This window comes from Plecotus auritus, assembly GCF_963455305.1.
Source record: "Plecotus auritus genome assembly, chromosome: 11".
Taxonomy (NCBI): domain Eukaryota; kingdom Metazoa; phylum Chordata; class Mammalia; order Chiroptera; family Vespertilionidae; genus Plecotus; species Plecotus auritus.
The window spans coordinates 55,000,771-55,017,644 of NC_137777.1; positions in this window are offsets into that span (position 1 = coordinate 55,000,771).

Here is a 16,874-nt window from a genome sequence, read left to right on the forward strand (position 1 = left end):
GTGACCTTCTGGTTCATAAGTCAATGCTCAACCACTGAGCCACACCAGCCAGGCACTGCTCACATCTTACTAGGGTGGTGGGGTCACATCTTGGGCCCTCTGGGACTCAAAAGGGAGCCCAGACTTGGGCTAAGAGTCATGGATGCCACTGAATGCAGTTACTACCTCCACTGGGCATGGAGGAGGTAAGTGCCCCCTTCTCTTCCAGGTAGCATTTGCCTCTGAGAACCTCCAGCTTTGACTCTATCATCAGATCACGCACGCTCGATTCCTCCTGGTGATCATCTTATTCCTCACCTCTCCTCAGCCCACCCCGAGGTCATGCCCTGGACCTCCACGTTATCCCTAACATGCCCCTTGAATCTCAACTTCAAGTTCCCGATCTCCCACTAACAACTCATAATCCATATTCCAGCTTACTCCCTCTAGTCCTCGATAGCACCCGCCAGTCACCAATTATTCTCCACCAGCACCTTCAATCCATGAATGCTGCCATCTTTTCCATGTGCCCTTGCTCCTCCTGCAGACTTCTGCCGTCTCAGCCTGGCCCTGCAGCTCCAGCTACGTGGCTTCTTTGCTCTGAGGGGATGTGCCTGGCGTACTCCTGGTCCCTCCTGCAGATTGCTTGGGACACTTGGCAGCCCCAGCCCCTCACAGCCCCATATTTCAAATTGTACGTCAGGAGGTCCCAGCACAGAAACAATGACCCCTGTGAGCACCTTTGTCTGGAAGAAAGCCACCCCCAAGTTCCTGCCCCGATGGGACACCATCCAGTTCCTCATATGTGTCTGGGTACCCAAGAGCCTCACCCTGGTGCTGGAGCTCAGAGAAGGTGCTACCTTGTAAGTTCAGTTCATGTGCTGGCCCTTTATAAGGAACACCTGGGGAGATTAAAAAATGGTGGCAGAGTACGTGGATGCTGCATGGACACACAGGACCAAACTGGAATTACAACTAAAATACAGAAAAACTTCCTGAAAAATCAACTGAAGACTTGCTGGAGAGAACCCTGATAACCAAGGACTGGAAGAGGAGACCGCACAGAGACTGGTAGGGGTGGAGGCGTGAAAGGGCTGGCCAGGCTCCCACAGACAGCAACTGAAGTTCTGGAGAGATATCTCAGCTGTGGGGGTGCCACTGAGAACTCAGGTCTAAGCCCCAACCTGGGACCCCCAGTAGAGAGCACCAGAACTGGCTGTGAAAAGTGGCAAGGTTGCTGTCTGCCAGGGAGAGATGGCTAGAAATGCAGACACACTCTTAAAGAGCCAGTGCACAAAATTCCCTGTGCAGCAACCTACCTGTGCTCTGGGAGAGGGAGGCAAAGTGGACTGGAGCTGTGTGAGCAGAAGCCAAGATTGGGGGCGCTGGGGTTAGAACAAAGAAGTTTCCTGTGCTGAGTCATTCCCTTACACTGCAAAGGTCATTTTTCTCATGTAAGCATTTGCTAACTAAGTGGTGCCTGGGGGAAGACAGTTGACCCACCCTACTGGAAAAACTCACCACACTTGTGGACAATTGCCTGAGGGCTATTCAAGACTGAATCCAATCAGTCTGCAGACAGAGGTGGTCTCTGGAGGCTTTGAGTCTTGCCTGATCTAATTAGAAACAGTGTTTGACACTGTATTGCACTAGAGATTGAGAGGTATAGCAGATCTACCTAATACATAGTGGGTACTGCCAGCAGCTCTGGTGCTGGCAGCAGGTGTGAGCAGGGCCAGCACCAGCAGCAGGTACAAGTGCTGTGTGGGATTGCAGCATGTGGGAGCAAGAATTTTCAGTAACCACTAGAGGTTCGCCCTGATGATAGAGACCAGCGCCCTGCCTTGGTCTGGCACCCCCACTCACCTGCTCCACCATCCTGCCATAGCCAACACCCGCCGTGTTCCATGCTCTGCCACCTGCTGCCGACGCCCGCCATGTTCCACATGCACTCCCTGATGGTCAGCGCACGTCATAGCAACCATTTGTTTGGTTATTCGGTTGTTTTGCCATTCTGTCTATTTGCATATTAGGGTTTTATATATATACTAGAGGCCTGGTGCATGAAATTCGTGCACGGGGGTGTGTGTCCCTCAGCCCAGCCTGCACCCTCTCCAATCTGGGAACCCTCGAGGGATGTCCGGCAGTCGCACATCCCTCTCACAATCCAGGACTGCTGGCTCCCAACTGCTGGCCTGCCTGCCTTCCTGATTGCCCCTAACCGCTTCTGCCTGCCAGCCTGATCACCCCCTAATCACTCCCCTGCCAGCTTGATTGATGCCTAACTGCTCCCCTGCCAGCCTGTTTGCCTAACTGCCCTCCCCTGTAGTCCTGGTCACCCCCAATTGCTCTACCCTGCAAGCCTGGGTCCCCCCCAACTGCCCTTCCCTGCAGGCCCGGTCGCCCCCAACTTCCCTCCTCTGCTGGCCTGGTCACCCCCAACTGCCCTCCCTTGCAGGCCTGGTCCCTCCCAACTTGCCTCCCCTGCTGGCCATCTTGTGGTGGCCATCTTGTGTCCACATGGGGGCAGCCATCTTTGACCACATGGGGGCAGCCATTTTGTGTGTTGGAGTGATGGTCAATTTGCATATTACTCTTTTATTAGATAGGACTAGAGGCCTGGTACATTGGTGGGGGCCAGCTGGTTTGCCCTGAAGGGTGTCCCGGATCAGGGTGGGAGTTCCCTTGGGGCATGGGGCGGCCTGGGCGAGGGGCCTGTGTTGGTTTGCAGGCCAGCCACGTCCCCCGGCGACCCAAGAGGAGGCCCTGGTATCTGGGATTTATTTATTTTCTATAATTGAAACTTTGTAACCTTGAGTGGAGGCCTGGGCTCGCCAGGGTGTGTGGAAAGCTTGGCTTCCTCCATTGCCGGGGAAACCCAAGCCTACTGCTCATTCCATGGACACAGCCATTGTGGTTGGGTTAATTTGCATACTTGCTCCTGATTGGCTGGTGGGTGTGGCTTGTGGGTGTGGCAGAGTGATGGTTAATTTGCATATTGCTCTTTTATTAGATAGGACTAGAGGCCCAATGCATGAAATTCGTGCAAGAGTAGGCCTTCCTTACCCTGGCTGCCGGCGCTGTCTTCCCTCTGGCACCCAGGACCCGGGCTTCCCTCCACCACCAGGAGGCACCTGGGATCTGGGCTTCCCTCACAGCCCCAGCTTCGTCAGGAAGGTCATCTGGAAGGACATCCAGAAGAACATCCAGTCTAACTAGCATATTACGCTTTTATTATTATAGATATACAGATAGTATGGAACTCCTAGCCACAGCATTCAGACAAGAAGAACATATAAAGGCATCCAAATTGGAAAGGAGTAAGTAAAACTGTCATTATTCACAGATGACATGATATTGTACATAGAACAACCTAAAGACTCTACCAAAAAAGCTGCTAGATTTAATAAATGAATTTGGCAATGTAGCAGGATACAAAATCAACACCCAAAAATCGGTGGCTTTTTTATACACCAGTAATGAATTCTCAGAAAGAGAAACTAAAAAAACAATACCATTTACCATTATAAATAAACCATTATGATACTTAGGAATAAACTTAACCACGGATGTAAAATACTTGTACTCCGAAAACTACAGGACATTAAAAAAAAAAAGAGATATAGAAGAAGATATAAACAAGTGGAAGAGTATACTGTGATCATGGATTGGTAGAATTCACATCACTAAAATGTCCATACTACCCAAGGGAATCTACAGATTCAATGCAATCCCATTAAAATGACAACAGCAAACTGCCATTTGACCCAGTGTTCCCACTTCTAGGAATATATCTTAAGAAAACTGAAACACCAACCAGGAAGAATGTATGCACCCCTATGTTCATAGCAGCAAAATTTACGATAGCTAAGATCTGGAAACAGCTCAAGTGCCCATCGGTAGATGAGCGGATAAAAAACTGTGCTATATTTATACCATGGAATACTATGCAGCTGTAAAAAAGAAGAATCTCTTACCCCTTATGACAGCATGGAGGAACCTGGAGAGTATCATACTAAGTGAAATAAGTCAGTCAGAGAAAGACAAGTATCACATGACCTCACTCATATATGGAATCTGATTAACAAAATAAAGTGATGAATGGAGTGGATCCAGACATGGAAGCATGGAACAGAGTGCGGAATCTCAGAAGGAAAGCAGGGGAGGGTGGGTGGGTGGGAGGTAATCAACCAAAGACCTTGTATGCAGATATGCATGGCCCGAGGACACAGACAGTGGGTGGTGAGGGCCTGGGACGGGTGGTGGTGAGCTGGAGGAGGTCCATGGGGGAGAGAGGGAGACATGTATAACACTTCCAGCAATAAAGATTTAATAAAAATACCAACAGCATATTTCACAGATCTAGAACAAACACTCCAAAAATTTATATGCAACCAGAAAAGACCTTGAATAGCTGCAGCAATGTTGAGAAAGAACAATGTTGGAGGGATCACAATACCAGATTTCAAGTTATACTACAAAGGCACCATAATCAAAACAGCCTGGTACTGGCACAAGAACAGGCATGTAGATCAATGGAACAGAACAGAGAACCCAGAAATCGACCCAAGCCATTACGCTCAATTAATATTTGACAAAGGAGGCAAGAGCACACAATGGAGTCAAGACAGTCTCTTCAATAAATGGTGTTGGGAAAATTGGACAGATACTTGCAAAAAAAAAAAAAAAAAAAAAAAGGAGAAACTAGACCACCAACTTACACCATACACAAGAATAAACTCAAAATGGATAAAAGACTTAAATGTAAGTCAGGGAACCATAAAAAATCTAGAAGAAATCACAGGCAGCAAAATCTCAGACATCTCTCATAGCAATATGTTTATGGTTACATCTCCTAGGACAATGGAAACTAAGGAGAAAATAAACAAATGGGACCACATCAAAATAAAAAGCTTCTGCACAGCAAAAGAAACCATCAACAAAATGAAAAGGGAGCCCACTGCATGGGAGAACATATTTGCCAATGATACACCTGATAAAGGGTTAATATCCAAACTATATAAGGAACTCATACAACTTAACAAAAGGAAGACAAACAATCCAGTTAAAAAATGGGCAAAGGACCTAAATAGACACTTCTCCAAAGTGGACATACAGACGGCCAAGAGACATATGAAAAAATCCTCAAAGTCACTGATCATCAGAGAGATGCAAATTAAAACGACAATGAGGTACCATCTCACACCTGTCAGAATGGCTACCATCAACAAATCAACAAATGACAAGTGCTGGTGAGGATGTGAGAAAAGGGAACTCTAGTGCATTGCTGGTGGGAATGCAGACTGGTGCAGCCACTGTGGAGAACAGTATGGAGTTTCCTCAAAAAATTAAATATGGAACTCCCATTTGACCCAGTGATCCCACTTCTAGGAATATATCCTAAGAAACCTAAAACACCAATCAGAAAGAATGTATGCACCCCTATGTCCATAGCAGCACAATTTACCATAGCTAAGATCTGGAAACAGCCCAAGTGCCCATCAGTAGATGAATAGAAAAAAAGCTGTGGTACATTTCTACCATGGAATACTGTGCAGCTGTAAAAAAGGAGAATCTCTTACCTTTTGAGACAGCATGGAGGGGCCTAGATAGTACCATGCTAAGTGAAATAAGCCAGACAGATAAAGACAAGTATCGCATGATCGCACTCATATGTGGAATCTAATTAACAAAATAAACTGATGAGCTGCATGAATCCAGAGACATGGAAGCATGGAAAAGAGTGTGGAATATCAGAGAGAAGGCGGGGAGAGTGGGTGGGTGGGAAGAGATCAACTAAAGACCTTGTATGCCTATATGCATAACCCATGGACCCCAACAGTGGGGTGGTGCGGGCCTGGGGCAGGAGGCAGGGGCAGGCTAGACATATGTTATACTTTAAACAATAAAGATTAAAAAAAAAATTGGACCTCCTTCCCCAGTATCTTCTACCCTGCTTCCCTGTTTAGCATTTAATTCCATTTATATGTTAAGTGCCGAGCAACCAAGGATTGGGTTTATTTTGTTCATCCCCAGGGCCTAAAAGGAAGTGCAGCCTTTAGTCGACCCCTCCCCCCCTCCCCACCAGCAGACCAGGCCACTAGGGTTCTCTTCGGGAGGCAGAGGAGCCCCCACAAAGAAATGGATAGCCAGTGGCCTGAAGTCAGCAAGTGGGTGGCCTGCAATATCGCTGACACGTGCTGTAAAAACCCTTCAGTTTCACTATCTTCACGCACTTCACTGACGGCACAGCAGCTCTCCCACGGCATTACCCTCCGCATTCCTACTTCAGTGAACTCCGAGTTTCTGAAGGACAAGCTAAATCCGAACTTTCCTCTCGATTTGGACTATAAATACGGCCCTAACATGGCAGACTTGACTGGCATCTTGCCCTGTCCCTGGGCTCTGCTGTCCTCTGAGTGACCCTGGACACGGTTTTGTTTTGTGATTGTGTAATGGGGGCTCGAGTCTAAGATTCTGGTATAAGCAGTGTTAACGTTAAAAACATTCAAACCTGTAAAGAATTTTTGTGAGTTTATTTGAGCCAAACTGTTGACAATTGCCAGGAAGCAGAACCTCAATGGATTGGATAATGCCCCGGAGAATGGCGGGTTTTCCTCTATTTTTATACATTGCAATCAAAGGAACGGAGGTAGGTGGGTTACATGCAATCCATTGGTGATAGACTAAGGAGGTTGGAGAAAGCAAAGTGGGGAAACCCCTGGGATTGGATAAAAGGTAAAATGATGGACCCATACTTAGGTGGGTGCAGGAACAATTAACACGATAATGAAGGAATTTGTGGTCTCTGTCCTGGCGCCCAGCACATTAGGTTGTGCCCCAGGGGCTCCAGAAAAAGGGAGGTTACAAGTTACCCAGACATTTCAAGGGTGTGTTATCATAGATGCAAAAAGACAGATAGGCTCAGCTAAGGTAAAGGTTGACCTTGTCAGGGAACATACCCGCCTAGGATGTAACTACCCACCATCACTGCTTTTAGTTACAGTTTAATTTCAGACCTTCCCTGAGCTTGTCAGGTCAGCATGTGGCCCCCTTTCATCCATGGTGGTTGTTCAAGCTGGATGCAAGAATCTGCGTCAGAGCCTGGCTAACAAGCCTCTGGGGTGAATTCCGTGTCACCCGGGTGGCAGCCCAACAGGGTCCCTGCCCCTCCGCAGCCCTGCGTGCAGAGTGACGGGGAGTGCAGCAGCACCAGGGGCTGTGCTCTCTCGGCCCCCCGTCGCCCCCCGCCCCCCGTCCTCACCCGGGAAGCGTCGTCTGGAAACGTCAGGCTGTATTGCACGTTTAATGATGCACGCTTATTTGACCTTTGCGCCATCACTTCTAGTCACAACAGTGATAAATACAGCCAGTCATAAAACTCATAAGGAACACAAATTTCACTGCGGTGCGTGGGAAGGCACTTAAAAGATGAATGGCAGGTGCCTTTGGTCTAATTCAATGTAAAATATCCCAAAGCAGCAAAATGATTAATTTTCCAAAGATTTTTAAAATTCCTCATAGGAAGGCAAGGAAAATTATTATAAATAGAGAACAGGCCCAGCGTAGGAAGTGAGGAATGTCCTTACGTGAGTAAGGACCAAGAAGAGGTGCCTGGGGTTGAACCCTAAACTCTGGCTTCGATTCTTGCCCGGCACTCCACGTGGAGTGTCTCACCTGAGGACGGCACTGAGCAGAGCTGTCTGCTGTGGTCACTGCATGGCATCTAACACCGGCGTCCAGCCAAAGACTGTTCCCAGAATCTGGAGCAGGGCCAAGCTCCTCCTTTCCTGGGGGTGCTGAGTGCTATTTATCCTATCTAATAAAAGAGTAATATGCAAATTAACCATCACTCCGCTATACCCACAAGCCACGCCCACAAGCCAATCAGGAGCGAATATGCAAATAAACCCAATCAAGATGGCTACAGCCACAGAGAGCAGGAGGGAGGTTTGGGTTTCCCTGGCAATGGAGGAAGCCAAGCTTTCTGCCTGCCCTTGCTGGCCTAGGCCTCCACTCAAGGCTACAAAGTTTCAATGATAGAAGATACATAAATCCAAACAGAAATGGCGGCAGCCACGGAGCTGGAAAGAGCAGGAGGCTAGGGTTGCCTACGACGATGGAGGAAGCCAAGCTTTCTGCACACCCTGGCCAGCCCAGGCCTCCGCTTACGGCTACAAAGTTTCAATGATTGAAGATACATAAATCCCAACAGAAATGGCTGCCGCCACGGAGCAAGCAGAAGGCTTGGCTCTGCTCCAGGCTACAAAGTTTCAATTGTAGAAGATAAATAAACCCAAGATACCAGGGCCTCTGCTTGGGTCGCCAGGAGGTGTAGCCGGCCTGCAAACCACCACAGGCCCCTCTCCCAGGCCACCCCATGCCCCAAGGGAACCCCCACCCTGATCCAGGACACCCTTCAGGGCAAACCAGCTGGCCCCCACCCATGCACCAGACCTCTATCCTATCTAATAAAAGAGTAATATGCAGATTGACCATCACTCCAACACACAAGATGGCTGTCCCCATGTGGTCAAAGATCCTGCCCCCATGTGGACACAAGATTGCCACCACAAGATGGCCAGCAAGGGAGGGCAGTTGGGAGGGACCAGGTCTGCAAGGGAGGGCAGTTGGGGCGATCAAGCCTGCAGGGGAGGGCAGTTAGGGGTGACCAAGCGGCAGAGGAGGGAAGTTGGGGGCGACCAGGCCCGCAGGGAAAGGCAGTTGGGAGGGACCCAGGCCTGCAGGGGAGAGCAGTTGGGGGTGACCAGGCCTGCAGGGGAGGGCAGTTAGGGGTGACCAGGCCTGCAGGGGAGGGCAGTTAGGGGCAAACAGGCTGGCAGGGGAGCAGTTAGGCATCAATCAGGCTGGCAGGGGAGTGGTTAGCACAGGGGTGGGCAAACTTTTTGACTCGAGGGCCACAATGGGTTCTTAAACTGGACCGGAGAGCCGGAACAAAAGTATGGATGGAGTGTTTGTGTGAACTAATATAAATTCAAAGTAAAGGAGCGGAGGGGAGAGCAAGAGAACCCTCCGCTCTTTCGGCTCCGCGGGCTGGATAGAACAGCTGAATGGGCCGGATCCGGCCTGCGGGCTGTAGTTTGCCCACGGCTGGGTTAGCGGGTGATCAGGCTGGCAGGCAGAGCGATTAGGGGCAATCAGGAAGGCAGGCAGGTGAGCAGTTGGGAGCCAGCAGTCCTGGATTGTGATAGGGCTATCCGACTGCCCGTTTAGGCCTGATCCCACAGGGTCCCCCACAACTGCTCTCCCCTGCAGGCCTGGGTCCCTCCCAACTGCCTTTCCCACCGGGATCGGGCCTAAACGGGCAGTCGGACATCCCTCGAGGGGTCCCAGATTGGAAAGAGTGCAGGCTGGGCTGAAGGACACCCCCCCTCCCCCGTGCACAAATTTCATGCACTGGGCCTCTAGTTTGTTTATAATATATTTTTATTGATTTCAGAGAGAAAGGGAGAAGGAGATAGAAAGATCAATGATGAGAGAGAATTATTGATTGGCTGCCTCCTGCAAGCCCCCTACTGGGGATTGAGCCTGCAACCTGGGCATGTGCCCTTGACCAGAATCGAACCCGGGACCCTTCAGTCCATAGGCCGACACTCTATCCACTGAACCAAAAACAGCTAGTGCCCGAGCGCTTTTTAGCACATCTAATACCACACGTGGTGTAGCTGACACTTTAAAAGTAATTTCAAGTTCTAAGTGACCTCTTTAGGTTTTGCTTTTTTTTACATAGTCTGTGTGTGGGGTTGCCAGATTTAACAAACAAAAGCCCAGGACATCAAATTAAAATTGAATTTATATAAACTGAATAAAGTTTAGCATGAGCATGTGCTAAATATGGCCTGGGACATACCTATACTAAACAGTTGCCCACTACCTGGTGCCTGTACTTCTCCTGGCAATCCTGTCTGGGTGGCCACCCCACCGTGCTGTACTGGGACTTTGCAGCCCTCCTGTCAGGAGGTGGGTCTCATTTCTCCACCCCTGAACCTGGGCTGGTCTTGGCACTGACTTTGCTAACAGAACGAGGTACAGTAATGATGATTCACAGATTCTGAGCCTGGACCTCGAGGCCTCACTTACTCTGGCTTTGTCTCTGTGGGAGCCCTGTGCAGCTGCCATGCCCGGCTAGCCTTTTGGAGGAAAGGAGACCACATGGATTGGAGACAAGCTGTCCCTCTGAGACTTCCTCGATCCCCAGCCCCCAGCCAGCTGCTGAGTCTAGAACAGAATTAGCTAAGACCAGAAGAACCGCCAGCTGAACCCAGCCCCACTGGCAACCCGCAGACTCATGGTTGTGATTCTGAGTCCCTGAGTTCTAGTGTGCAAAGGCTGGTCGATGCAGTGTGAGGATGGAAGCAGAGCTGGCTGGCACTTGCTAAAACTAGAGAACAGCTTAAAAGTTGGGCTGAGATTTGAAGGCTGCAGATGAAAGTAACAGAAGAGGTCGTTTTGTAATCATTTCTGAGCACATAGCACTTGGGGGTGGCTTCAGAGTCAGAGGAAATTGCTGGGTGGATAAACACTTGGGTCCACAGAAGAATATTCACTTCTATAAAGAGACGTTGTTTTACTTCATTTGTTATGAAGCCTAGAGCCTCGGCTGAGAGACACTTTGCTTTCTTTTTCCCTCTGGCGATCTTCCCTTTCAGCCAGCCCGCGGGCAGCACAGCTCCGGACCGACTCCTGGCTCAGGTCCCAGCGGGTGGGAAGAGCTGCCAGAGATGCCTGCACCATTGAAACCCTGTTGACAAGGCACGTGACTGGTGACCATGGACTGTGGGGTCCAGAGAAGAGAGGGCGGGGTTAGTGGTGGGGAAGAAGGGGGAAGGACGCTCAGTCTCTGTCTCCAGGAACCCTGGATCTCTGGGTTTTGAGTCTTGGCCAAGATAAGGGTGCTGGGACTTATGATGTGGTGCTTCAAGTGCTAAACTCCGGCCCAGCCGTGGCTCAATGGTTGAGTGCCCACCTATGAACCAGGTCACCCTTCGTTTCCTGGTCCTGGGTTGTGGCCTCGATCCCCAGTAGGGGGCGTGTAGGAGGCAGCCGATCAATGATTCTCTCTCATCGCTGATGTTTCTATTGCTCCCTCTCCCTCTCTCTGAAATCAGTAAAAAACAAACCATAATTAAAGCGCTAAACTCCGGTGACCCCCAGAAGGTTTCCAGCGTCCTCACTGGGTGGCGGCTTCCTTGTGTGCCTCCAGGGGCACAGGACCCCCGGGGAACCTCTGTTCTCTGCAGAGGCTGCAGGTGGGCGCCTGGGGGAGCTGCCGCTCCTCAGCTGAGAGGAGTGAGGAGAGAGGGAGGATGAGACCTGGGCCCTGCTCTGGGAAGCAGATTCTCTCAGCAGAACCTCAGCAATGACGCGGGGCCTGGGGGACGCTGGAGGCGGACTCAGGAGCCGGTCCCGCTTCACCCACGTGGAGTTGGGGGTTCCCCGCGCTCAGCTATTTTACTGAGCACAGCCGGCTAGTGATGCTGTCCTGGAAAAAACACAAACCCACCTTTAAAACATGTTTTTAATCAGAAAATGCTTTTGAATTAGTAGGAACATGTCTCCCCACCCACGTTTTACCATGTCCCTACCCCTGCATGCTTCCCGTCTTTACTAACATCAAGCTTGGCCTCGGCCTGGTGCGTTGGGAGCCAGAGGGAAGACCTGGGCCTCGTGAGAAGAGCGCGTGTATTCAGATCTGGTGGCAGCAGCGTGGTCAGCGACTCTGGAGCTTACAATGTGGGACAGCTGCTGTCCTCGGGAAGGCCGGCGCAGCGCACCTGGAGGCGCCCTGGCCCTCGGGCTGGGCTCACAGCTGCTCCCCTGTCCCACTGCGGCCGCTTGGATCCCGCCACGTCCCCTCGTCCCTTCCTGTCCCTCTGTCCTTTCTCTCCCACCAGCGCGGTTCCCAGCATATTCACGAAGCTGAGCGCCTTCGCCTGCTAGCGCGGCCTATCGGGGTGCAGCCTGTGTCCCTCCCGGTGCAGAGGCAGAGGGCCAGACTCCCCCCTTGTCCTTTCTCTCCCGTGGTGGGGACTTCTCTGGGGCTGTGTCTGAGGCAGCACTGAATCCTAAGCTGTCGGGCCAGGATGGGCGCCCCAGCACATACCTGCAGCTATTATCTGCTTTCAGACATCCTCCCATGTGGTGGATAGAGCCAGTTCTATTCTTCTTGTGTCCTGAGATGTGTTTGTTGAACAAGGAAGTCAGCATCTCTTCCATGTGGATTACCTGTTTATTTGCATCCGTGAATTCCTATCAATATTCTCGCTCCCTTTAAAAACATCTGGGTTTCTGTTCCTATGCAAATAAGGTGTAAGAGCTCACCTTTGCCTTGCCGTACTTTACAATTAAGCAGAAATCAGAGGACCGTGGAGCTGTGTGGGGTGGCACCTCCTGAACGGCAAAGACAGCCCCTGAGATGGGACCCATCGTGCGTGGATGTTTGTGGAAAACAGGGAAGAGGCAAGTGATGGAGGAGAGACGATGCCCCAACTGCGCCAGGCCACGGGACGAGTGCCAGGGCAGAAAGGTAGATGGCAGCTCTGGAGGAAGTAAGAAGACCCGCTTCCATGGGGGTCTGGTTGGGGTGTGGTAACGAATTTGAATAAATAAGATTTAATCAGTAGGAGGGATGCTCAAGGCCCTGACAGAGAAGTCCCATGGTCCAGGGATGGCTGTGGTTAGAATGCTGGTGCCTCCTCCCCGATTCATGTACTGAAATCCTAGCCCCCAGAGAGGACAGTCTTGGGCAACGCTCGGCCCTGCTGGGGGGTCAGCGCCCTCAGGGAAGCCGCTTCCAGCGCATGAGGCTCAGCGAGAGCAGGAGCTGCCGGGAACCAGGGAGAGGGCTCTCCCTCCCCGTGGGGCCAGCACCCAGACGGCAGCCCCAGAGCTGAGAGAAGTCAGCCTCTGTGGTTCTAAGCCACCCGCTGGTGGTACTGATCCAGCTGCCCTAATGGATGGACAGCAGTGTGTTAGGAAGATCAGATTTTCCCATGGCAACGCGGTTGAGATGCTAAAACACTGATGAGCACAGACTGTAGGTGAAAGCAAATGTATACTTGAACAGAAAATACATAGTGAGGTGTTAGCATTAGAACTGAGAAGTAATGGATAAATAGAAAGAAAAAGGATTTGGGGACACTGTAAACAAAGGAAAAGGTGCTGATTACTCTTAGGTCTGAGTCTGAGAGATTGGGAATGGAGATGATAGTATCTGAAATAGGGTATTTAGAGGAGAAATAAGCAACAGAAAGAGTATAAAGTTGCAACAGTATTCTATTTTAATTTCTTCACAAGGTGAAGAACTATTTCCTTTGTTTTTTCCTATTATCAGGCTCTTTTCAGGCCCTTTTTCACATTTTCTTTTTTAAAAAAATCCTTATTGCTGAGAGTATTACAGAAGTCCCACTCCCCACCCATTGCCCCTCCACCTGGTTCCTGCCCTGCCCCAGGCCTTCACCTCCCTGTTGTCTGTGTCCACAGGTAATGCATATATGCATATAAATTCTTTGGTTAATCTCTTCCCACCCCCTCCCCCCTTCCCTCTGAGATTTGTCAGTCTGTTCCATGTTTCCATACTTCTGGTTCTATTTTATTCATCAGTTTATTTTGTTCATTAGATTTCTTATTGGTTTATTTTGAATTTTAGATTCAATTGTTGATATATATTTATTGCCATTTTATTGTTCATATTTTTTCTTCTTTCTCCTCTTCCTCCTCCTCTCCCATCCCCTCCTCCTCCTCCTTCTTCAAGAAAACCCTTCAACATTTTATGTAATACTGGTTTGGTGGTGATGAACTCCTTTAGCTTTTTCTTGTCTATAAAGCTCTTTATCTGACCTTCAATTCTACATGATAGTTTTGCTGGGTAGAGTAATCTTGGTTGTAGGTCCTTGCTATTCATCATTTTGAATATTTCTTACAATTTCCTTCTGGCCTGCATAGTTTCTGTTGAGAAATCAGCGGACAGTCATATGGGTGCTCCCTTGTAGGTAACTAACTGCTTTTTTCCTGTTGCATTTAAGATTCTCTCTTTAACACTTGGCATTTTAATTATGATGTGTCTTGGTGTGGGCCTCTTTGAGTTCCTATTGTTTGAGACTGTGTTTCCTGGACTTGTAAGTCTATTTCTCTGACCTGGTAGGGGAAGTTTTCTGTCAATAGGTTTTCAATATCTTGCTCTCTCTCTTCTCCTTCTGGCCCTCCCATAATGTGGATGTTAGAACGCTTGAAGTTGTCCCAGAGGCTCCTTACACTAGCTTCATATTTTTGGATTTTTTCTTTTTGCTCTTATGATTGGGTGTTTTTTTGCTTCCTCATATTCCAAATTCTTGATTTGATTCTCAGAATCCTCTACTCTACTGTTGGATCCCTCTAAATTATTCTTTATTTGAGTTAGTGTATGCTTAAATTTTTTTTTTTTTTTTTACAGAGAGGGAGGGAGAAAGGTAGAGAGTTAGAAACATCAATCAGCTGCCTCCTGCACACCCCCTACTGGAGATGTGCCCGCAACCAAGGTACATGCCCTTGACCGGAATCGAACCTGGGACCCTTCAGTCTGCAGGCTGACGTTCTATTGTATGCTTAATTTTTGACTGGTTCTTTTCATGTCTTTGAAATTCTCATTAAGATCCTTGAAAGTCTAAGTTCCCTGAAGCTCTCATTAAGATCCTTGAGCAACCTTGTAACCATTGTTTTGAACTCTGTATCCAGAAGTTTGCTTGCTTCCATTTCTTTCATTTGTGACATTTTGACTACTTCCCTGTGTTTGTTTCTACGTATTAGGTAGAGCTGTTATGTCTCCTGGAATTGGTAGAGTGGCCTTATGTAGTAGGTGTCCTGTAGGGCCCAGTGGTTCAACCCCTCCAGCCCCAATCACCTGAGCTGGGCTCTCTAGGAGCACCCCTGTGTGTGCTGTGTACGCTGTCTTTTGTAGTTGAGCCTTGATTGCTGTTGGCATCACTGGGAGGAATTGACCTCCAGACCAATTGGCTGTGAGGACTAGCCACAAACTACAGTGGGAGAGCTGCTGTGCAGGAGACATCTCTATGGAGCAGGACTTGCTTTAGTGGGGCTTTGATGCAGAATCTGTCCCTTGAGCGAGTTGCTTGTGGATGTGTAGAGTTGTAATCTGTTATGGTCTGAAGCTGTCCACTGGGTGCACGGGTTCTGGGGCCTCCCAGGGTTACCCAGCAGGAGCTACAGAGATAGTTACAGATGGCTGCTACTTGTATTGGTCTTGGAATTGGCCAGGCGAGGCCCGACGGTGAAGCAAGGCAGGCTGGTGCTTGTGCCAGGTCTTGGGCCTCTTATTGATAGGTTTGGGGCACGCTGATGCCAGCTGCTGCCTGAGAGAATTTAGGAGAGTCAGGACAGACCATTCATATGGAAAAGCTGCAAACAGCTCGGGTGGGGCTGCAAATTGGATAGGACGGGGTCTCAGGGAATCACTAGGGTGGAGCAAACAGTGTGGACCAGGTTGATGGAAACTCATATATGGCTGCCAGTCAGCTCTGTGACAGGGGGGAGGTCCCAGCACAGGAACAATAACCCCTTGGAGCACCCCTGTCTGGGAGAAAGCTGCCCCATGTTCCCCGTATGTCCCTGGATCCCCCAAAGCTGCCCGTGTAAGTTTGTGCACCGGCCCTTTAAGAGGAACTGCCTGGGTCTCTGGCTGACTCCGTGTCACTCAGCCACAATCTCTGCTGGTTTTTACAGCCCGAAGTTACAGACACTTCTCTTCCTAGCTCTGGAACCCTGGGCTTGGGGTCTGGTGTGGGGCTCGGACCCTTTGCTTCTCATGGGAGGCCTCAGCAGCCAAGATACCCCTCTCAATTAAAAAAAGCCACACATGGGTGCCGGACCAGCCCGTTCCACGCCTCTGCCCTCCTACCAGTCTCAATGTGCTTTCTTCTTTACTCCTCTAGCTGTAGGACTTCCATTCAGCCAGAGTTCAGGTGGTTCTGGATGACGGTGTTCTGTATTTCAGTTGTCATTTTTTTTGTGGTTGTGGGAGGATGCAAGTACCGATGTTTACCTACACCGCCATCTTGGTTCTCCTATTTTCATCTTTTCTACATGCAGATTCCCTTTTATCAGGTAAGTATTACTTCACAATTTCTCTGCATTCCCTTAAAACCTGAAAACACCAACCAACCTTTTGTAACAATTATCACGGTTTTAGGATACGCTAACATTGGATTAAAAAACAGTGACTACCAACTTCCACATGGTATCCCAGCGACTGATTTACCCGTGGCTGGCTGGGTGCATCTGGGTGGTGGGTGTTTTGGCTGATAGCATTGTCAAAGCCTCTCAGCACCGTGCTGCTGCAATGACCATCTTCTGGGCTTATTATGCAGAACCTAACCTTAGACACTCATGACATTCATTAGAATGGAAGTCTGTATGTGTTTCTAACTCCGACATCAGCCCGGCGCTCTAGCACGAGGCTGGTCGCGATGCTAATGTGAGCCGATTCATGGGACAGCTTCCTAAAGTGCACTGGATTCACTGGGAGACTTTGTAAACAGCTGTGCATGTAGGTTCCACAAACTGTAGGCTGTGTCCGTCTGACATGTGTGCTGCCTGCCTTCCTGCCCTCATCACTTCTCACTAACGCTGCAAAGACGAGCTCAGATCCGGCACCTCCTGAAGCAGATGCTTGAAGCACGTCCTGAGAGGTGTAATTCCGCCTCTGTGAAGTTGGGGTGATCTGATGGCTCCTCTTGTGAGTGTGTGGAGCCAGATCAGTCAATCAGAAGGTTTGAGGGAAAACACTGTCATCTGCTTATTCAGCAAAGGGCATGAGCACCTAGCACAGTGGTCAGCAAACTGCGGCTCCCGAGCCATATGTGGCTCGCGAGCTGCGGTTT